This window comes from Nyctereutes procyonoides, unplaced genomic scaffold, assembly GCF_905146905.1.
Source record: "Nyctereutes procyonoides isolate TBG_1078 unplaced genomic scaffold, NYPRO_anot_genome, whole genome shotgun sequence".
Taxonomy (NCBI): Eukaryota; Metazoa; Chordata; class Mammalia; order Carnivora; family Canidae; genus Nyctereutes; species Nyctereutes procyonoides.
Window position 1 is genome coordinate 15184753 of NW_026575141.1, and position 24836 is coordinate 15209588.

At 35.6% G+C, this 24836-nt stretch overlaps 1 protein-coding gene across 3 annotated transcripts in view; it reads left to right on the plus strand.

Moving 5' to 3' along the window:
• The window catches only part of AKAP9 (A-kinase anchoring protein 9), a 195387-nt gene that overhangs the window by 8192 nt on the left and 162359 nt on the right, over positions 1-24836 (plus strand). For 2 of the 3 annotated variants that reach the window (XM_055307480.1, XM_055307481.1), the window contains one exon: positions 1444-1499. The exons of the other annotated variant lie outside the window; for it this stretch is intronic. The gene's annotated coding sequence lies outside the window, so the exon portion shown is untranslated. The remainder of the gene's footprint in view (positions 1-1443; positions 1500-24836) is intronic. 3 annotated transcript variants of the gene reach the window in all.

The following is a 24836-nucleotide window of genomic DNA, read 5'->3' on the forward strand; positions in this document are numbered from 1 at the left end:
CATTAGTGAGCAAAGTAGACTCTACCACAGGTTTTGTCATGGAGGTTACCACACTATGCAGAAAAACAGCTCTCAGATCCCTTGTTAGACCCACTGGCTCACATTTTCTTCCTTCTGGATTGTCCTCCTGACTTCAAATTCCTTTCCTCATTATTTTGCCTAAATTCAAAGGTGCTCCAGCCCTATCACCACACTACCACACCCAAACCAGCTCAGCAAAATAAAATCCCATGTTGGTAAAAAAAAAAAAAAAAAAAAAAACCTTCTCAGTAATGGGGGTTCAAAACAGCAGAAAATATTAAATCATCTAATAAATGGTTAACATTTAGTAAGTATTTATTATGCATGAAATACTGTAATCCCTGTAAGGCATGTTTTATTATTCCCATTTTACAGATAAGAAAAGGGAAGGATGAAGAGGTTAAGTAAATCAATAAATATCACACAGCCAGAAAGTAGAAACCAGAAATCAAACCCAGGCACTTTGAATCCAGAGCCTGGGCCCTTAGTAATTAATCTCTACTAACTCATAGCACCTAATACAATGCCTTCCCTAGTAGGTATACCAAATTGTTGGTTGGATTAAATTTACTTATATTTCTAAGATCATCAGAAATACTGTTTCTTATGTTTCTTTTTTTCCAGCTTCAAACATTTCTTTTTGTTTATGAAATACCAAATTCCCATTATAAGAAAAAAGACACTACGTTAAAGCAAAAATTATGAGCATATTGCAACTTTTTGCTAGTTTTAGTTTTCTCAGCTTTATTGAGGTATAATTGGCAAATAATAATTGTGTAATATTTAAGTTGTAAAACGTGATGATTTGATATACCTGTACATTGTGAAATGATTACCACAAAAAATTAACATATCCATCAGCTCACATACTTACCATTAATTTATGGTGTGGTAAGAATACTTAAGATCTACTGTCAACAAATTTCAAATATACAATGCAGTATTATTAACTATAGTCACCATGATGTACATCCATCCTTATGGATATCCAAAGCTTTCTGTTTGTACTGGTATGAATGAACTGAATAATTTATTGACTATACAACTCAGTTTCCTCATCTGAAAATTCATTCATTCAGTTGATCACCAAATATTTATACATCCACCTATAGGCACTAGAGAAACAATGAAGCATAAGAAATATTCCATGCCTTTAACAAGTCCGCGGAGATATCACAGTCCAAAAGAAAAGTGTTGGACCAGATAATGTTGAAGATCCCTTCTAGCTCTAAAATTCTGTTGAGTGGGAGGTTTGCTCTCCTTGTACAGAGGTGGTGGATTACTGTCCTTCTCTAGACATTGGACAGGGGAGGTGGGCTTGTCAAACGATCATTGAGGAGAGAATTTAAGTCTACCCCTGAACCAAATAACAAGGAACAGGAAGCCTTGCCTACTGCCCTCCTAACTCCACCATCTTTTCAGATACCTGGTGTCTTCCTGATTCCCTCTGAGTCCTCCAGATCCCATTTTGACACTAGGTAAGCCAACTGAACATGAGTGTTCCCTGCTCCCGAGCTACCCACAGAGCTTCCCTCTTCACTTTTACCCATAAGCTGAACACTTGATCTTTTCACTCTGGTACTCTCCTATCCTGCTGTTCTCAGTCCTAGCTGCGCATCACCGAGGGAATTTTTTTACAGACACAAACCCAGCTCTCCACCTCTGGGGATTCTGATTTAATTGGTTTGACATGAGGCCCATTTACTGGTGTAGTTTTTCAGTTTTGTTTTTGTTCTTTAAATCCTCAGCAGATGATTCTAACATATAGCCAGAATTGAGAACTACTATGGTTTAGATGCTGGAGTTGCTTTATTTTTCCCTTGCTGTTTAAGGGTCTAGTCTGGATTCTGGGACCAATTCTATTCTCAGCCTGGGAAGATTCAAGGCTAGCAGCTCACCAGCTCAGCAGCTCAGGGCTTAATCCCACTGTGGCCTGGACTCCCAGTTCCAGCAATTAAAGGCTGTTGTTATTCCTTGTGATTAAGCTCCTATCCCAAAGGAACAGGGAGAGTAAAAGAAGACAAAACAGTTGCTGGGGAGGTAAAACAGCAGGTGTTTACTCTAGTGCCCTCCCACTTCCTTCTGTCCCTGCATCTTTCCCTGTGTAAACCTCAGTAACAAAGTTGTCCTGAATAAAGCGTGTCACTTGGTGACAGGCATGGATAGAAATTAGCTGCTAATAAAAAGCAATAAAAATAATAATAAAAGCAATTATAATATGCTTCAACAAAAGGTGAATATGGTCTCTCTCTCCCTCTCTCAAAATATCTTGCTGTACTGTAATCACCCTTTTTCTTCTCGTGATGATATGAGATGATAAAATGTGTACATGATGAGATGAAGTGAGGTGAATGACATAGGCATCGTGACATAGTGTTTGGCTACTGTTGACTTTCTGCTGATTCGTCATAAGGAGGATCATCTGCTTCCTGACCGTGGTTGACCACAGAAAATTGAAACCACCAGAAAGTGAAACCACAGATAAGGGAGGCCCACTGTATTCTCAGAAGATCAGTACCACCTATAACATTGTCTTAACTGAAAGTTCCACTTTCAGTACCAAAGTTTTGGAACCAAAGTCATCTGTAAATTGAGGACTGCGTGAATATTCCTAGGTACTCCTCCCTTAACTAAGAAGTCTGTTTTTTCTAACATCACAGGGGTCATTCTTAAGGTTTCCCAAAGGAGAAGAATGAATATGAGGGAATATTTTAATGACATCCATTTCTTTTGATACAATTGATGACTTCTCAGCCATATGTGAGATGGAGGGAGTTACTCTCTTCTCTGGCCCTGGAGAATCTGCTATATATATGATTTCCTAAGGTCAAGGATAGTATGACACAGTACCCCTTGTACCCACAAAATTTGACAATCTAAAGAAGCAATCCTTATCATAATGTCTCTAACTATTCTCAGAAAAGTGCTTTTAAAAATCATTTGTCTAATTGAAGATACGTTCTAAAATATGTTCATTTTTCTTGGCATTAAGTATAAATCTTAGTTTGATTCTGTCCTGTTTTGACTAAGTACTGATTCTCTATGAGCATTAACAAAAGAAAAAAAGAGAGGATTTTCAAATGTTTTAAAGCACATAAAACAATTTTTTCTATTATATGGTGAAGTATGTGTTCTGTATTGCTTGAGAGTATCACAATCAGGATTTATGATCTTTATGTATTTTTAGTACATATTTAAATAAGTCATTGTGAATCAGATATCCTAAGATCATTTATTTAATTACCTGCATTATCTAACCCCTACTTAAATTTCTTTTCTAGACATATTACACCTACAGACTAAATTATTCATCTCACCAAACTTTCTAAGCTGACAAAGCTAGCTGAAGTGCTATTGCGAAAGCAAGTCTCAGCTCAACAAATACTTTTTCTTTTATTAAAAGATAAGGGTAAAGAACTATCATGTCTAAAAATAGATACTTGGAGCTTAAAATCTGTCAGACCATATGTTGTACAACTTCAAGATCCAGGAAACAAAGACATCTTTCTCCTGAGGGTATGTATTATTACTCATTCTAAGGGATCAAGTGCCAGTCCATATGACTATACAGTCATTTAAACATCTTTAGAAGAGAAAGACATTATGAATTCCTGGGATGGTGAAGGGAAAATATTAGTCAGTTGGCACTGATCTGATCTGCATGTAATTGTCCTTGCGTTGTGAGAATGCATGTGACAGTGTGATTTTTTTTTTTCTCCCAATGTCCTTGAGATTTCTTTTAAGGAAATTACTTTTCTTGTTTCTCTTTGGTAGTCAGTGCAATGACCACAAAATATAAGATTTGATAAGGCTTTTGCCTATAAGCAAGATAGTATTTTACAAACTGTTATACAATCTTTGTAATTCTTTTTCTGTATTGAAATTTTAGCCTTTTTTTCTTTGTGGATATGTTACTTTATTGTTTTAAAGTTTAAAAACTCCTTTTAAAACTGGAATAAGTTTTCAAACCTAATGCCATTAGTGTCTAAATATGTTTTACATATGTAGTACATGTTCTATAACATCGAACATGTTTTATATGGTGCAAATTCAGCTATCTTCAGAGATTTAATTTTAGTCTGATGCTAGAATATCATTCTGAGATTGTATACATTAGTGCATTGAAGCAATCTGGCAGTTACTAAGCTCTGACCACAAACAATTCCAACCTCCAGAGGGGACTCTTTTCTACTTTTATAACTATCAGATCTCCTCTTTAGATTGCAGAGACCCAACTACATTGGCATATTTACAAAGCCAAACACTTTTAAAATGTTAAGGTTAAGAGGTTCAACCCCTCTCTTGTTACTTGGCAATGATTGCATGGGCTAGTTAGTTGTAAAGATAGAAATGTCTGTTCTTTGTCAACTAACAAAAGGCCTTCAGTGCTCTTCAAGTGATGGAAGGGGAAGGAGAAAATGAAAAGTATTATCAGACAGTGTATTTCTTCTGGGATAGGAGGCTATATTTCTTTTCATTTTTAGAGCTATTTGTGTGTACATTATGTATATATAAAGAAAAGCATACACGTGATATAAAGATACAAATGAATGAATACACAATATAAACCTAAATCTCTCTCCCTTTCCTCAGTTACCCAGCTGCCTTCTCTGGAGGTAAACACTGTACCTAGTGTCTTGGAGAGTCTTCTAACGATAATCCGTGCATTTGCCAGCATACTTGTATAAATTCCCCCTCTCTCTTTCTCTTTCCCCTCCTTTGGTCTAAAGCTAGTTACTATACACTTTCTCTGTTCCTTGAGTTTTCAATCTTAAAGATTGTTCCAGGGACACCTGGGTAGCTTAGTCAGATAAGCATCCAACTCTTGGTTTTGGCTCAGGTCATGACCTGAGGGTCATGAGATCAAGTCCTGTATTGGGCTCCATGCTCAGCATGGAGTCAGCTTGGATTCTCTCCCTTTCCCTCTCCCTCCTCCTCTTCCCCTTTCCCTACTCATGTGCATGCTGTCTCTCACTCTCTCTCAAATAAATAAATAAAATCTTAAAAAATACAATTGTTCCAAATCAGTATATACAAAAGTCATCATTTTGTATACTGTCTGTATAATAATCTACTGTATGAGTATACCATAATTCATCTGAACAGTCCTTAATAACATTTACTAATGTTTCCCATCATTTATTATTACAAATAGGCTGCAAAAAATTTCATTTGCACATATTTTGTGTTGCACATATGCAAGATTATAGAATAAAAACCTAGGAGTTGAAATTATTAGGTCAAAGAATATGAGCATTTTTAATTTTGACAAATAGAACCAAGTTGCCCTCCATGAACATTGTACCAATTTTCACTCCTAACAGTAATACATGAGAAGGAAGCAATGTTTTTGCTAGCACCCACTTCTTATTTATACTCCAAAAGGAATAAAAGCACCAGTATATTTCTTATATGTTATAAATGTCAAGAAACTCGAGCATTTAGAAAATAATAAAGTAAGATACAGAAAGCTGACACAATATACTAAGCATTTCATAGTTTGTTGATAAGCAAGAAAACTATCATCATGTTACAAGAGAGAATTTTGAATTATATGTTCCAAAACCATGAAAACTTTTAAATCTTCCTATTTATATTATTAAAAATATAAAGAGTTATTGCCAATAATAATGATAACAAGAGGAAATGCTATATGGCATATACAAAACTGTCATGATATAAAAAACAAATATATAGTTGGACTGTGATTTTTTTAAAAATCTGTATTGCAATAATATGTATCACAACGTTCTAAGACTCAAATTAGCCCTCAGATTTGCTAATAGTTATTCTGGAAGTACATGTTAAAATAATTTTGGGGAAAAAAGTCCTTGTAGACATATTTAGTTGTACTATAAAAATTTTGACCAAAAGACCAGGTACTCTGTTATTCATAAAGTGAAAAAAGTTTTATAAACTTATAAAAATAGTAGAGATGCTAAAGAAAAATCTAAATGCATAGTTTTGGAGATAAGAGCCTTAAGGAATATGAATGTTAAAACTCTTCTACCTTGGTAAGATTTCTATGAGAACCAGGGGATTGTTCCATAAAAAAAAAGAGAGCAAATATGCATTGGCCCCAGTTCCAATTGTCACTTCTAGGATTTTGTAATGTAAATAGAAGATAAAAATGTATTTTTATGGAGAATTGATGAATTAAGATTGGAGCAATCTGTTATATAAAATTTCATAACAACAATATGAATTATAATTTAAAAATTAGAAATAAAATCCAAGTCCTCTTTATTAAAGAAAGATTCTCAAGAATTCTCAACCATCTTTTTGTCATCCAAAGTTGATTTTGTTATTCAAAATTCATTCTTAACTGAAAGTTAATACCACTGTGTGTATCTCTCTGATAATACTATAGGTTTGGGGCCAGATAGTTCAGTGGGCAACCTCATTATTGAAACTCTGATTATAGATGTGGCTGAAAAAGCAGTTTTGAAAACAAAGTTCACATAGCTGGTTATGACATTTAAATTGTGTCTAAAAAAAATATCAAAGAAAACACTTCGGTCAAATAACTAGTCAAATCAGTAAAACATAAAATTAGTCAAACCAGGGTTTTGGCATCAAGGGACAAACTGTCACTCGGCTGGATATTTCACCCATATATTTACCATGCTGTAATTGTAGCTCCATCTCCAGATGACAGCAAAAAAGGTGACAAAAATACTTCTTCACAATAGTCCTTTAAAATTAACCTAATTATGTAGCTCTGTCACATATTTCAACACAACATATCAGCAATTAGAACTACAATGTAGGATGCCCCTCACGTGGCAATGAAGTAGCATTGCTCTTTAAAAAGAACGGGCAAAAATGTACTAAAATGACTGTGTTTAACACTAATATTAAAACTCCTGTCCTGATTCTCTCACAATTGCATTTTCATCATCATCTCTGTTACCATCACCATCTCTAGCATCATCTAGAAATCTAGCATCATATGTGATGCCAAAAAATTAAGTAGTTTTAAGAAGAAGGGGTCAATTCTTTACCCTATTGTCTTTTTGGCCCTGATTTCATTTCTGCAACTATTTGACGTTGGCAATCTATATGCTGGCCTGGAATTCTACACACTAATATCCTCACATTTCATACAATTTAGAAGTATAAAGAGAATGGATTTATTATCTCTTCAGATAAACAAGTCTCCTTGTACAAATGTAGGAGTCAACATCCATATTTCTAGAATATTGTATTTTACATGTTCCCCAGATGCTGCTACCATGGTGACAGACTAACTGGCAACATTCTGGACTACTTTATTGTAACACTTGGTTACCTTATTTCTTAAAGTAGAAAATTATTTTTAAAAATAAATGACTAAAATGTTTCTCAAGTCATTGTCCCTTTTTTCTGTGTATCTATGATACTGTCCTAGCTAACCACAAGATCTAGATTTAATTAAAGTTCAACTGGATTTCTTGTGCAGTTCTGCTGTTTTCTTCATCCTTAGGTTAATCTTTTGAAAGTCATTGAATCCATTAATAAACAGGACATGTAGGCACCCTGACAACCAATATCTGCATAGCCAACCAAAAATCATTCATTGATTGGATTGGATTGAATTGGATTCAGTTATTAAAATACCCAGAAAAAAAAACAGAATCAAATTATTTCTTTTTAAATTATGTTTAATTGTTTTTAAAGCAAAGATTACCAAATGAAGAAATTAGCCAAAATGGAATTATGTTTCTTCAGACTTTGCAAAAAGATTCTAAGGTCACAATGTTTATTTTCTATAAAAATAGCTATAGGTATGCTTTACTTTTATTAGCTCACTTAAGTCTTACAATAACCCTGGAAATTAGAAAGTATTATCATTGCTTTGCAAATGAGATTGTGACTCAGAAGAGTTAGATAACTTGTCAACAGTTACACAGTTAGTAAGGTTATGGCAGAGCCAGACTTGCAACCAGATATATCAACTCTAAATCCCAAACATGGTTATTTGTGAGTGAAAGCATAGATGTTTCATAGACATTCATCTCCAGAGAACAGAGCCAGAGGAGATTAATTTAAATCATAACAGGAAAAAAAATAAATCATAACAGGAAGTATTGAAGTTAGTTATAGAGAAAGCTATTTAAACAGTGAGAGTAGGATGGGGAAAAGAGCATCCAAGGGGTTACTACTGTAGCATTGGTAGTGTTCTAATTTTTATATTGAGTGTTGGGTTGACTGCTGCTCATTATGTCATCATATATTATCCCTTATGCATGTGTTATGTTTCTTAGTATTAAAATATGTAATAAAAACATTTTATTTTATTTTATTTTATATTTTATTTTATTTTATTTTATTTTTTATTTTATTTATTTTATTTAAGATGTTATTTATTTATTCATGAGAGACCTAGAGAGAGAGGCAGAGAAATAGGCAGAGCAAGAAGCAGGTTCCCTGCAGGGAGCCTGATGTGGAACTTGATCCCAGGACCCCAGGATCATGACTTGAGCCAAAGGCAGACGCTCAACCAACCACTGAGCCACTCAATAAAAACATTTAAAAAGAAAATTTTAAAACATATGAGTTATTGAGGGATATTGTGAAATTTTTGTCTAAGTAACTTAAAAAATAAAAACAGATATTTTCCTCTGGGTAAACACAATGTAATTAATGAGTGGGTCACATGGAGCCCCCTATAGCACACAACATTCTGACCAAATACTTATCATTACTGTTTCTTTGCTATTTCTGTGTCAGAACTCAAATGACTCCACTTGGTATTAGAGAAAATCTCCTAAAATAAGATTAGAACAAAATCCCAAGAGAATTAAGGTCATTTGATTCAAGTGGACAATTCTGAATTGTAACTTTAGCATTTGGATAACTCCTATTAAACCTACATGTACTTTTCCTTCATATTAAGATACTAGTTTGAGTTTTTAGAATAACAAATCATTGTAACATCATCACATTAAAGAGCAAACATGTCCATTTTCTCAAAATAGTAGTAGTTTCCTTTTGTTAGCATAAGTGACCTTAATAAAAACAGGCTAATTCACAATTGCTATTCAGTATTATCCCATTCTCACAAATACGTGACGGACCAACCCATACTATGGTTTGGTTTTATTTATTTTTATTGTAAAAGCAATCAAGCCTATGGTCATAAAAAGTCAGCACCCAACTCCACTTTTCAGTGGAGTTGAGGGCCATTACCATTGTCTTTTACCATTTTTTAAAATATTTTATTCTTAAGCAATCTTTACACCCAACATGAACCTCAAACTTACAACCCCAAGATCAAAATGTACATGCTCTACTGACCAAGCCAGGTGCCCCTGTCTATTACCTATTTGTATTTGGTTCTTTGTATTACCTCCATAACTCTAAGTGACATTTCTATAATACTATTTCTTCATTTTATGTGAACTTCTTAAATTTTAATTATTTACTTTTATTGAAATTACATTTATATAACCTAAAAAGTCAAATAATACTACAAAGCTTAAATGAAGAATAGTAGACTTTGAGGGTCCTGTTTTGTTATGTCTCCCACACTCGAGCTCACAGGCAACTCCTCTCAATTCTTTTATCTTTAATTATTTCCTTTCACAATTCTAAATAATATGCTTATATTGCTATTTTTGTTATTCCATTTTAGATGTTTATATGTCACCTTTTAACCATGAAAAATCTGGATTCAGCTCCTATATATTACCCACATCCTTAAAAAAAAAAAAAAAAAAAGAGGGGCACCTGGGTGGCTCAGTGGTTGAGCATCTGCCTTTTGCTAAGGTCATGATCCCCAGCTCCTGGGAGGCTCCTGGGATCGAGCCCTTCATCAGGCTCCCCAGAGGGAGCCTGCTTTTCGCTCTGCCTATGCCTCTGCCTCTGTCTCTCTCTGTGTGTCTCATGAATAAATAAAATCTTTTTTAAAAATAAGATTTTATTTTTAAGTAATCCTCTACCTAGTGTGGGGCTTGAACTGACAACCCCAAGATCAAGAGTCATATGCTCTACTGACTGAGCCAGTGAGGTACCCCTCCTTGCATTCCTTTTTACCCACTTTCAATTTTTGATTAAATCATTTACAATTAGTTTACATGTTATTACTATGCAAATATTGTTCGCTATTGTTCACACAGTGCTGTTTCGTTTTCTATTTACCTGTTGTAATGTTTCATGAACTCTTCAAAAGTGCAGAAGTCCTTTGAGCGAACATATGAAGTGAGCTCTCAGTTCTGGTTTTATTCTCAGAGACATCCCTCCTGGGGCCCAGCTCCTTCTGCCTCTGTCTAGATTGATCACTCTCCAGATGTTATGAATGGCAATAGTCTAGAATTCTACTAAGTGTTATCCTTGGTTTTCCCTTTGTCTTTCCCCTTGTGTTGAATCTCTTGTTTCCTGGAGCCCTTATTTTCCTTTTTCTTGTTTTTTTTTTTTCTTCTTCTCATTTTAGCATGATCTATCACTGATAGCTTCTTAAGTAACAGTTCATGAGAACACTATTCTTGATACCTTGAAAATCTGAGAGTGTCCTTAATTTATCTTCCTTAGCAGTTTGTCTCCTAATCCAGAAAGGCTATAAATCATTTTCCCTACATTTTTTTTCATTTTCCCTACATTTTTTATGCCTTTGAGCTCTTGCCTTCCAGCTTTCAGTGTTGCTTTTGAGAAACATGGAGGCATTCTGATGTTTGTTTTTTTCCTCTATGAGAGCTTTTATAAACATACATTCATTCAGTCATGAATATTTATTGAGCAGCCATTTACTGTGCCAGATTCTGTTTTAGAAGCTAGGAATTATAGCATTGAAAAAAGAAAGGCATAAATCCCTGTTTTTGTGAAACTTACATTTTAGTGGGGGGAGGCCCACAAATAACAAGTGACATAAATAAAATATACACTATATTAGATAGTGATAAGTATTTGAGCAGAGGAGGAAAATATGTAGTATATGAGGAGGAAATCCTCTTATATAAGAAGAACCTTACTTAGAAGGGAACTTTGAGGAAAGACCTGAAAGAAGTGAGAAAGAAAGCCCCATCTCCAGGGGATGATCATTCTGGGCAGAGAGTACAGTAAGTGCACAGACCATGAGATGATTGTTTAAAGAACAATTAGGAAGCCAGCATGACTGGAACAAAATGAACATGGTAAAAGGTAAAAGACAGTGAGCTCAAAGTGGTAACATAGAATCAGATCTTATAAGAACTTGTTTTTTTGTTGTTGTTTGTTTTGGTTTTATTTAAATTCCAGTAAATATACAGTATAACATTAGTTTAGGTGTTATAATATACTGATATAACACTTCCATGCGTCATTTGCTGCTAATCACAAGTGCCCTCCTTAATCCTCATCACCTATTTATCCATCCCTCCACTCCCCTGCCTTCTGGTAGCCATCAGTTTATGCTCTATAGTTAAGAGTCTATTTTTTAATTTGCCTCTCTCTCTCTTTTTCCCTTTGCTCATTTGTTTTGTTTCTTAAATTCTGCATATAAGTAAAATTATATGGTATTTTTTTCTGACTGATTTCACTTAGCATAATATTCTCTACCTCTATCCATGTCATTACATGGCAAGATTTCACTCTTTTTATGACTAATATTCCATTGTATGCATATACCACATCTACTCTTTTTTTCCCCTGTTTCAATTTAATTTCAAATTAGTTAATGTATAGTGTAGTATTGGTTTCAGGAGTAGAATTTAATGATTCATCCCTTATATATAACACCTCCTTTCATCCCAATAATATCCTTCATACCCTTCTTTAATACCCTTAATACCCTTCACCTATTTAGCCCATCCCCTCACTCACCTCCCTTCCAGCAACCCCCAGTTTGTTCTCTTAACTATAGAGTGTCTTATAGTTTGCCTCCCTCTCTGTTTTTATCTTATTTTATTTTTCCTTCTCTTCCTCTGTGTTCATCTGTTTTGTTTCTTAAATTTCACACAAATGAAATCATATGATATTTGTCTTTTCTCTTTTTGCTTATCATAATACACTCTAGTTCTATGCACGTTGTTGCAAATGGCAGGATTTGTTCTCTTTCATTCTTTTTGACAGTTGAGTAATATTCCTGTGTGTGTGTGTGTGTGTGTGTGTGTACCACATTTTTTAAATACATTCATCAATCAATGGACACTTTGGCTGTTTCCATTATCTGGCTATTAATTGGCTAGATAATGCTGCCATAAACTTTAGGGTGCATGTATCCCTTTGAATTAATATTTTCGTATTCTTTGGGTAAATACCTAGTAGTATGATTATGGATCATGGAATAATTCTATTTTTAACTTTTCAAGGAACCTCTGTACTATTTTCCACAGTGACTTCACCAGTTTGCATTCCCACAAACAGTGCAAGAGAGTTTTTTTCACATCCTCACCAACACCTGTTTTTTCTTGTGTTGATTTTAGCCATTCTAGGTTTGAGGGAATATTTCATTGTACTTTTGATTTGTATTTCCCTGATCATCAGTGATGTTGAGCATCTTTCTTTTTCTTTTTATTCTTTAGAGAGGGAGAGAGAGGGGTTGACAGAGGCAGAAGGAGGGGAGGGAGAGAGAATCCTAAGCAAGCTCCATGCTAGACATTGATCTTACAACCCTTAGATCATGACTTGAGCTGAAATCAAGAGTCAGACACTTAATTGACTGAGCCACTCGGGTACTCTGATCATCTCTTCATGTGTCTGTTGACCATCTGTATGTCATCTTTGGAAAAAATGTCTGTTCATGTCTTCTGCCTGTTTTTAAATTGGATTATTCATCTTTTGGGTGTTGAGTTTCATAAGTTCTTTATATATTTTTGATACTAATCCCTTATCAGATATTTCATTTGCAAATATCTTCTCCTATTTCATAGGTTGCCTTTTAGTTTTGTTTATTGTTTCCTTCACTTTGCAGCTTTTTATTTTGATGAAGTCCCAATAATTCATGTTTGCTTTTGTCTCCCTTGCCTCCAGATATGTTTCTAGCAAGACGTCACTACAGCCAAAGTCAAAAAGTTTGCTGTCTGTGTTCTTCTCTAGGCTTCTGATGGATTCCTGTCTCATTTAGGTCTTTCATCCATTTTGAATTTATTTTTGTGTATGGTGTAAGGAAGTGGTCCAATTCCATTTTTTTGCATGTTGCTGTCCAGTTATCCTAACACCATTTGTTGAAAAGACATTCTCTTTCCTATTGGATATTCTTTCTTGCTTTGTCAAAGATTAATTGACCAAATAATTTTGAGTTCATTTATAGGTTTTCTATTATCTTCTATTGATCTATGTGTCTATTTTGTGCCAGAACCATACTGTTTGATTACTACAGCTTTATAATTTAACATGAAGTCTAGCATTGTGAGGCCTCAGCTTTGTTTTTTCTTTTTCAGGGTTGCTTCGGCTATTCAGGGTCTTTTGTGGTTCCGTATACATTTTAGGGTTGTTTTTTCTAGCTTTGTGAAAAATGTTGGTATTTTGAAAGGGATTGTATTGAATGTGTATATTGCCTTGGGTAGTATAGACACTTTAACAATATTTGTTTTTCCAATCCATGAGCATGGGTTGTCTTTCCATTTCCTTGTGTTATCTTCAATTTATTTCATCAATATTTTATAGGTTTCAGAGTACAGCTCTTTCAATCATTTGGTTAGGTTTATTTCTAGGTATCTAATTGGTTTTGGTGCAGTTGTAAATGGGATTGATTCCTTAATTTCTCTTTCTCCTGCTTGATTATTGGTGTATAGAAATGCAACAGATTTCTGTATGTTTACTTTATATCCTGCAACTTTACTGAATTCATATATCAGTTCTAGCAATTTTTTTGGTGGAATCTTTCAGGTTTTCTGTGTATAGTATCATGTCATCTGCAAATAGTGAAAGCTTTACTTTTTTCTTTGCCAATTTGGATGCCTTTTATTTCTTTTGTTGTCTGATTGCTGTGGCTAGGACTTCAGTACTTGTTGAATAAAAGTGGTGAGAGTGAACATCCTTGTCTTGTTCTTGACCATAGAGTAGAGGCTCTCCATTTTTCCCCAGTAAGAATGATAATAGCTGTGGATTTCATATATGGCCTTTATTTTATTAAGGAATGTTGCCGCTAAGTCTACTTTGTTGAGGGTTTTATCATGAATGGATGTTGTACTTTGTCATTTGCTTCATCTGTGTCTGTTGAAATGATTATATGGTTCTTATCCTTTCTTTTATTAATATGATGTATCACATTGATTGATTCGTGAATATTAAACCACCCTTGCAACCCAGAAATAAATCCCACTTGAACGTGGTGAATTTTTTTAATGTATTGTTGGATTCAGTTTGCTAGTATTTTGTTGAGAATTTTTGCATCCATGTTCCTCAGGAATATTGGCCTGTAATTCTCTTTTTTAGTGGTATCTGTTTGTGGTTTTGGTATCAGGGTAATGTTGACCTCATAGAATGAATTTGGAAGTTTCCTTTTTTATTTTTTTAAATGGTTTGAGAATAATAGGTATTAACTCAAGAACTTAGCTTTTTATTCTAAAAAAATTAGATGCTGTTGAAGAGCTGAGCAGAAATGTGACTGCTCTGACTTTTGTTAGCTGGGTAAATAATGGTTTGAGGGCAGAGTAGGGCAAGCACTTGGAATGCTATTGCAGTAATTTAGATGAGAGGTAGTAGTAGCTTGGACCAGGAGAGAGAGGTAGTAGTAGAGATATAAAACATGGTCAAATCCTGGGTATATTTTAATTGTAGAGCTAATAGTATTTACTGACTTACTAGATGTGTGAAAGAGAGGAATTGAGCATGACTCCCAACATTTTTTATTTATAAAAATAGAAGGAGTTGCCCTTAAATGAGGTAGGGGAGCCTGTGGGAGGAACAGTTTGGAGGGTATATATCAATAGATCAGTTTTGTTCATATTAAATTTGAGATACCAAGTCAAGATAACAAGTAGAAAGTCTGGGGAGAAGTCCAACCTGAGATGTAAACATAAGAATCTTCAGTGTACTGATGGTATTTAAAGTCATGTGCCTGGATGGGATCACTCAGGGAATGTAGTAGATGCAAAAATCCAAGGACTGAGCTCTGAGACACTCCAACAGTGGGAGGTTAAGAAGATGAAAAAGAATTAGTAGAAAAGAAAGAAAAGTGGGGCAACCCGGGTGGCTCAGCAGTTTAGCGCCATCCTTAGCCCAGGGCCTGATCCTGGAGACCCGGGATCGAGTCCCATGTCAGGCTCTCTGCATGGAGCCTGCTTCTCTCTCAGCCTGTGAATCTGCCTCTCTCTCTCTCTCTCTCTCTCTCATGAATAAATAAATAAAATCTTTTAAAAAAAGAAAAGTAGCAATCAGAAAGTTAAGAGAAAAACTAGGTGAATGTCATACATCCTTGCCAAGTCAAATGAAGAAGTGTCTAAAGCAGGAGAGAGTGATCATGTGTTTGTCAAATCCTACTGATAGATCAAGGAAGATGAGGCCCAAGAGATGATCTTAGACTTGGCATCATGGAGCTCATCAGAAACTTCTGGTAGAGTTATAATGGTGAAATGGAGATGAAAAAATTATTGGAATGGGCTCAAGAGAAATAGGCAGATAAAAACTGGAGATAGCTGGAGTGTTGCTGAAAAGAGAAGGAAAAAATAGAGCAATGTCTGGAGAAGTAAAGTGAAGAGAAAGTTGGTCTTATACACACATGTAGACAGAGATGTATTTGTACTCTAATAAAAAATGATGCTGTAAAGAGAGAAAATTTGATGATTCAAGAGAGAAAGGGGAGAATTGCTGGAACAATCTCCTTAAGTAGGCAAGGAAGGACAAAATCTAATGCACAAGAGGTGAAGTTTGTCTTTGCTAGGAGAGCTCATCAAAACTAAGGAAGGAAGATAGGACACTGACCTCATGATGCAGGTAGGAGGATGTTGTGGTATGAGTATGTAGAAGATCTTTCTTTTGTTTCCAAATTTTTCTCAGCAAAAGAAAGCGAGGTTGTTAGCTGAAAGTGAGGATGCTGGAAGAGGGTTGGAGTTCAATAAGAGAGGAGAAGGCATGAAGTAATCACTAAGAGAATGAATCATGGAACTATATGATGAGCAATGTAGCATTCAGAGCCCATTAGGGGTTAGTGTCATTAATTTAAAGTGAAACTAATCACCATAGTTTTTCTGCAGTCTTACTGGAGAGAGTTGGGTATAAAGAGTGAGCTTAGCATTGGATTTAACCAGAGTCATGGTTTTCTCAAGCAAAGGCAAAGATGAGGATACAAGATCTCTTTATCTCCAGGGTTCTGTAATTTCTCAGTGACTGCCCTGGTAGAATGCTTCCATGCATTATGCTAGGCAATCTGTGGGGTTTTTCAAAGTAGAATGTCATGCACTTTCATTCTGAGAAGTTCTCTTGTATTATTTTTTCCTTATTTATCTCCTCCACTTTCTCATCACTTTTTAAAATTCCTACTAGTTATATATTAGATGTCTTATTTTATTTTTCTCATGTATTTCCTTCTCTGCCTTGTTTTCTACTTTCTGAGAAACTTTGTGAAGATTAGTTTCCAACTCTTCTATCGAATTTTTTATTTTTACTATTCTTTTTATTTTCCAAGAGCTTATTCTTAGTCACTAAATATTACTTTTTTATAGCCTTCTATTTTTGCCCCATGTACACAAACAATAGTCTCTGTCTCTGGGGATATACATTACATGTGCTCAAAATATTTTTTCCCTCTCTATACTATCTCTTAAAATTTTTTTCCCTCTCTACACTGTTTTCTCTACGTTCCTTCTTTATTTTGGCTTCCATTTTAAATGTTAACAGTTTTTCCTTCAAGTATCTGGTAATTTTTGATTGTCTGTATATGAATATATATTGGCCAGGGCTTGTTGATGAGTGGGTTCCACTAAGGGAGATTTGGCAGAACTATTGAGTTAGAGAGCCTCCAATTACTTTCTCATCTTCTCTTGGATTTATCCATTTCCTCAAGATTCTTGCAGTATCTCATATGGGAATATATCTAGCCTCCAAATTTCTAGAAGCCAAGAAGGGAAACAGGGGCAGAGAGGCTTGCTAAATCTTCTATCAGTTGGGTGCCTCACTCCTAACCTCAGCTGTTCCTGGTGTCTACAGGTTCAGAAGTTCTCCGATTCAAAAATTTGAGATAGGACTTCTTGTATCCAGTTCTCCATATAAGGAGATTGGAAGTCTGTCCTAATAAACAAAAAGCTGAACAGGCTGAACCATCAACTCTTCTTTCACCTACGAGAGGGAAGAACACAGGGCAAATAACTCCTCTCAAGATTGGAAAAATGAGCAAATGCAGGGAAGTCATGACTAGGGCAAAGACTCAGGGGTGGCACTGGTTGGGAAAACCAGTGCTGAGGTCAGAAAAGCTGAACTGTAATTGATGAATTGCTAGAAGTTCAGTGTGGACAAGTATGAATTTAAAACTTGGATGTGGGATCCCTGGGTGGCGCAGCGGTTTGGCGCCTGCCTTTGGCCCAGGGCGCGATCCTGGAGACCTGGGATCAAATCCCACATCGGGCTTCCGGTGCATGGAGCCTGCTTCTCCCTCTGCCTGTGTCTCTGCCTCTCTCTCTCTCTGTGACTATAATAAATAAATAAAAATTTTAAAAAAAAATTAAAAAAAATAAAACTTGGATGTTTATATGAAGTAGATAATTGAGGCATGACCACTAAATATACACCTATATTAGTCATATAAGAAATTTAAAATAATTTAACAAAATAGTTCTTAATTTCATCTCTTCACATTCTCCAAACCTGCAGAAAATGAATAGCAGATTGTAAATGCTGTTTCTGTTTCCTGAGATTGAAGGAGTTTAGCATGATAGCATGACTTGACCAAGAACTATAATCAGGTAAACTGTTTTTATGAGGATTTTACAGATGTTTTCAACAACCGAGTGAGTGAGGGGGAGATTCTAGTCTCTATTTATAATATTTTATTAAATGTTTTCTCAAAAAGTCTTTGGTTTTTTTCCTTATTTGGAAGAAAAGTTATTTAGAGTTTTGAAACCACTTTATCACTGACCAGTTTTAATGAATGATTTTGTAATTATGTCACTACTGTCTTTTAAAGGTTACAAAGATGAAATTGTAAAACTGAAAATATTCTAGTTAACTTGTAGAAAGTTTCACTGTAATCATTATATATCATTATTTTTCAATTCTTTGAGACACTGTAATTATCTTCTTAACAAATTATAACTGATCATTATTTTAATATCTTATGCAAAGTTTTACCATCATTTAAATGTTAAAATGAGGACAGATTATAGAATGTGTCAAGCTACAGAATTGCATATGGTCTACAACAACTATGATTAATAGCTTCAATGTCTTTCTTTGGTTGGAAGTAAGATTGCCTTTTAATTTTTAGAAGGAATCAGTTTTTTAATTTACAGTTATAAGAACACTCGAATGTGGATCAGAAATTGTCATGATCCTTTTCATATATGAGGTAGGCAAAAAATAAAAATAAAAATATTCTGCTTTACACCTAATAAAATTGTGATGCAATGTCCTTGGTGACAGGACAGAAAGGAAACATGGTCATGGTTAAGGGTACCAAATTTTGCCATCTGAAAGACCCAAGATTAAGTTCTGAGTCTGCCTTTTACCAGCTGATGACCTTGGGAAAGTTGCTTAACCTCTCTACAGCTCAGTCTCCTCATACCAAATGAGGAGATGATATGTTCCTCATAGAGTTATTAGAATTATGTTGAGATAATGAGCATAAAGCATTTAGAACATGACCAATAGGTATTTGGGAGACACTCAACAAATATCTGTCACAATTATTTTTATGGCGTGCAATTTGAACTTTTTCAGTCTGCATAACTTCTTCCTATTTTATCAACTGTAGTTTTTATTCCCTTTTAGGAACTGAAATTCTAAAACAAAAGAATGTTGTATAATATCTTGCTATTCTTACTTATTCTCTTATTTATTTAAAAAAGCAGTGCTTAAGTTTTGTAAATGTGCATTCTAGTTTATCATTACTAATATTTAATCAATAATGAGTTAAATTTTCTTGATGTACCTGTTTTCTCACATCAGTGCTTCTATGATGATAAACCATTTGGGGCCATTGTAGAATCCCATTGAGTGAGATGTGAAATGTAAACAAGTCACATAATATTAAATTATTACATCACATTCAGAAGTCCAAGTAAAATGCATTTTTCATTTCATTGATTAACTCAAGTATGATAACTAGAACAAATAGTTTATTTTTTTGGCATAAGAAGTGTGGAGGTAAACAATATTCTAGTAGTGCTTCAGTGGCTTAGCAAAGGTAGGGCAAATATCTCTGTAATTTTCTCTCTTGAGCACAGGTAAAATGAAATAACTGTGGCAGCTCCAGGAATCATGTCCAGGAGGAAAGGGTGATGGCTGAAGAGCACACAAGCCACTTCTGGTACTTTCTTTTCCTGTCTGTTTACTATTGTGCTATAATTTATGTGTAGGAAAATGAACTATCTTAAACATACCAATCAATGAGTGTTGACAAATGTATACACAGATGTGATCATCACATAAAACCAAAATATTTCTGTCACCGTTGAAAGTTCCCATGTGCTTCTTTCCAGTTACCTCACCTACCCAGAGGCAACTGTACTTCTGATTTCTATCAGCAAAGCTTAATTTTGCCTTCTTGAATTTCATAAAAATGAAACCACAGAGTATGTATACTTCTCTGCATTTTTTCACTCAACATAGTATTTTTAAGATTCTCCTATGTTAAGAGATTGGACCTTTTATTGCTGAGTAGTATTCCATTGCCTGTTCCTTTTTAGTCAGAACACCCAAAACTTTCTAAGATACTTTCCTAGTAAATTCCTAGTAAATGTGACCCATCTCATGGGTCAGATCTGGTCACATGACCAGTCCTTGATGCAAGGGAGGCTGGGAAACTACTTGTCTTTCTAGCTTCTATCATGGGAAGTGATGAGGATCAGATTGGGAATGGCTTTTGAGTAATCAACAACAACTGCTAAAATGAATTTCACAGTTTTAAATTTTATGATGAAACTTAGGTTTCATCCTTTTTTTTAAGATTTATTTATTTATTTATGATAGACATAGAGAGAGAGAGAGAGGCAGAGGAAGCAGGCTCCATGCCGGGAGCCTGGCGCGGGACTCGAACCCAGTACACCAGGATCACGCCCCGGGCCAAATGCAGGCGCTAAACCGCTGAGCCACCCAGGGATCCCCAGGTTTCATCCTTTTTATTATTATCGGGCAGCCTGTATGGCTCAGCGGTCTAGCATTGTCTTCAGCCCAGGGCGTGATCCTGGAGGTCCAGGATCGAGTCCCACGGCTCCCAGGGAGCCTGCTTCTCCCTCTGCCTGTGTCTGTGTCTCTCTCTGTCTCTCTCTCTGTGTCTCTCTGTCTGTCTCTCTCTCTCTCATGAATAAATAAATAAAATCTTAAAAAAAAAAAAGCAAACACCTTCACAATTAAGAAAATAATCTTAAGGGACATCTGCGTGGTTCAGCGGTGCTTCTGTCTTTGGCTCAGGGCGTGATCCCAGAGCCCCAGATAGAGTCCCACATTGGGATCTCTGCATGGAGCGTGCTTCTTCCGCTGCCTGTGTCTCTGCCTCTCTCTGTGTATTTCTCATGAATAAATAAATAAAATCTTAAAAAGAAAGAATGAAAATAATCTTAAAATAAGAAAAAAAATTTTTTTAAATAAAGGATCCCATGATCTAAGGTTCTTAGGATCTAGCCCCTTTTCCCCTCATCAGACTCCCTGCTCAGCAGGGAGTCTGCTTCTTCCTCTCCCTCTTCCTTCTTGGCTCGTGCTCTCATTCATTTTCTGTGTCTAATAAATAAATAAAATATTTTTTAAAAACATAAAATTATTAAATCTGAATTGGAATACTAAAAAATGGTGTTTCCCAAAACTTCACTGTCCCGATATAATAACCACTGGCTACACATGACTATTTAAGTTAAAATGAAAAAATTCTGTCCATCAGTTGCACTAGCCATTTTTGAAGTATGCAGTAAGTACATGTGACCAGTGGCTACAATATTAGTTCAGATAAAGAATATTTTTTCAGTCACTGTGGAAAGTTCTGTAGGACAGCACTGCTCAAGATAGAGGGGCAAAATAGCAAATAATGATTATTTCCCATCATTAGAATAGAATCTTAATTGATTTGGGGAACTATCAGAGTGGTGAGTAGTTTTACTACAGAAAGATTTAGTTTATATTTAAGTGAATATTAAAGCAAGAGAGAAGAATGCCTGCATGGCTCAGTGGTTGAGTGTCTGCCTTTGGCTCAGGACGTGATCCCGGGATCCCGGATTAAGTCCCCCATCCGGCTCCTGCAGAGAGCCTGCTTCTCCCTCTGCCTGTGTCTCTGCCTCTCTCTGTGTGTCTCTCATGAATAAATAAATAAAATATTTTTTAAAATTAAAAAAAAAGCAAGAGAGAGAGGAGAGTAGTAAAATATTCATTTTATTCAATAAATACTTACTGAGCATACATCATGTGCCAGACTTTGAGAATATAGCAATGAACAAAATCATTGTTGGGGAGCATTTCTGGCATGAGATGGGAAAGACATAAATGACACAGGTAATGACAGTACTATGGAAAAAAATGAAGAAGCCAGGTAAGGAATGGTGGAGGACATCTTTATTTTATTTATTTTTTAAAAGATTTTATTTATTTATTCGTGAGAGAAAGAGACAGAGAGAGAGGCAGAGACATAGGCAGAGGGAGAAGCAGGCTCTCTTTGGGGAGCCCGACATAGGACTCGATCCTGGGACTCCAGGATCACACCCTAGGCCAAAGGCAGGTGCTAAACCACTGAGCCACTCAGGTGTCCCCAGAGGACATCTTTATAGGGTATTCAAGAAAGGTCTTCTCTGGTAAGATGTTAATTGTGCGGAGACCTGAAGGTTATTAGAAAGTGAGTGGTCTGGCTATCTGCAGGAAGAACATTCCAGGCATGAGAATATCAAGTTTGAAGACTCTGAGTTAGATAACACTTGGCTTTTTTGAAGAAACACTAAGCCCAAGGCCAGTGTGATTAGATCAGAGTAAATAAGGCAGAGAGGGTAGATGAGATCAGAGATCATATCTGATAGGTCTTACGAGATTTGAGGTTTTACTCTGAATGACATGGAATGCTATTGAAGGGTTGTGAGTAGAGAAATGACAATATGTGACATATTTTATAAGGATCAGTCTGGCTACTGTGTAGAGAATATACTGTGAGGAGGCAAGGGGAAAAACAGAGAGGCTAGTTTTATGACCTTAGCAAAAGTCAAGGTAAGAGATCATAGTGGCTTGGACCAGGGTGGAAGTGGGGACATGTGGCAGGATTTTGAATATATTTAGCACAATTTACATTGCACTGAATAAGAGTCATGAGAGAAAGAGATGGGACAAGAATGACAATAACATTATTGCTCTGAGGAACTCTTAAAGTAGGGTAACCATTCACTGGGAGGGAAAACTACTGGAACAGCAGGTTTTGGATATCTTTAAATGTGTATCACATATTTAAGTAGAATTATCGAATAAGTAATTAGATATTTGAAGTTACAGTTCAAGAGACAGTCCAAGCTGGAACTTTAAGTAGGCAGCATACAGGTAGTATTTTAAGCAACAGCACTAGGTGAGATCACCAAAGTAGTGAATGGAAATAGAAGAAAGATCTGAGGACTGACCTTGGACACTGCAACATTTAAAGGCCAGAAAAATAAGAAGGAGCCAGACTTGAACATTGGATCTGTCAACATATTGGCCATTGGTGACCTCAACAAGAGGAGTTTGGTTAGAGTTGTGGAGGTGAAAGCCTGCTCTGCACTTCTAGTCCCAGTAGTATGAAGCGTCTTAGGGAAGAACAGCTCCCATTTAAGAGCATTGCAAGGAAAAGCAGTGCAATAGGGGAGAATGAGTTTCAGGAGATCAAATGGTGAAAGGAAAATATCAGAGAAGAGGTTTCAGATGTTTGGATTTTGCTGACTACACTTTGTGAGTTATTTTTTATTTTTATTCATTTATTCATAGAGATGCAGAGAGAGAGAGGGGGGGGGTGGGGGGGCAGAGACACAGGCAGAGGGAGAAGCAGGCTCCATGCAGAGCCTGATGTGGGACTCGATCCAGGGTCTCCAGGATCATGCCCCAGGCTGCAGGCGGCACTAAACCACTGTGCCACCAGGGCTGCCCACTATGTGAGTTTTAAAGGGAACATTGGAAAGGTTTGATCTGAGAGATGAAAGAAATAGGGAAAGGAAGCAAAAGATGGGGGTTGTATTATAGAACATGTGAAAAGTTCTCTTGACTTTTAGTTAAAAATAAAAGTGGAGAATTGAAGCCATTAGCTGGATGATTGATTCATTTGTTCTGTTGGGGTCTTCCAGATTGTTCCATCAATTCTCTTGTTTAGGTTGTATTATGCAGCTACAACTTTCATACATTATCAAAGATGAAACATATGAATTTAAAGAAAGGGAATCAAAACTATACATAGGCTCTGTAGGTTTGTTGTTCCTACTTTCTCATTTCTAGTTCCTAGGTGCTCCTTTATGATTGCTACAGTAATTTGGATTAAAATATATAGAACAGAAATCATCACAAAAATTTATTGGAAGGATCCCTGGGTGGCGCAGCGGTTTGGCGCCTGCCTTTGGCCTGGGGCGCGATCCTGGAGACCCGGGATCGAGTCCCACGTCGGGCTCCCGGTGCTTCTATCTATTTTATATCTTTTTTCTTTTTCTCTCTGTGTGTGACTATCATAAATTTAAAAAAATTTTATTGGAAATAAATTGGAAACCAATAGGTGTTTTTCATTAACAACAGGTAATTGGAAGAAAAGCAATCATGAGAAGTATAGCAATGCTGATAATAGAGTGTGTGATCTGTTTCCAATTTTATGTCTTCACATTTAAGTGTGTTTCTTTACTGACTCCTTGGTCAGTCTAGGCAGGATTGGATTTCATTGATATGCAAATCAATATTCCCTATTCCATAAGAATGCAAAACTAATCAGATGTATATACCAGAAATGACAAATTTTGTGAAATCATTAATTATACTAATATATAAAGCATAATATACTTGAAATACATTTATACAAATCAGTTTGTATATTCTATATTATTAGATTTCTTTAGAGCTATTCAGGTCATGAGTATCCTTATAAGTAAAATGAAAATAAAATATTGATTGGCAACATGCTTAAATCAAAGACTTGACAACCAATGCTAAATCATTATGCAAGATATAATGTTTTTATATAAGGGTTGGGAACTGGAAATATTTGTTGGTAATCTCTAACAGTCAAAATAAATGCCTTTTGAGTTATAAAATACATTATTTGAACACCACCTTTATAAGGTTTTCACTGATGAAGATGTGTCTTACCAACCTGATATGTTTGAAATGGTATCTGAGTACATTTTTAATTTGCATTTATCTTATTATGAGCTAGGTCCAGCAATTTGCCATACATTAAAGTACTATTTACATTTCTTTTTCTGTGAACTGGTAATATATTTGTCTGTTTTTCAAACCTAGATTATTTAAAGATGATCTTCCCATATTAAAATTATATCATATGCACATATTCCTATATTAAAATTTTACAGGAAAAGCTATAATTAAAACAGTAAAAAAGAAATGGTCATTTTATATCTATGTTGGTATGTATTTGGCATTACCTGTATACTAGAGGCTGTTTCAGTTTGTTTGGGTTGTGCTAACAGAATACCATGAACTGGGTGGTTTATAAACAAGAGAAATTTAATTCTCACAGTTCTGAAGGCTCAGTCTGAGATCAGGGTGCCAGCATGGCTGGGTTCTGGTGAGAAGTTTCTTCTGGGTTATAAACTGCCAACTTATTGTATCCT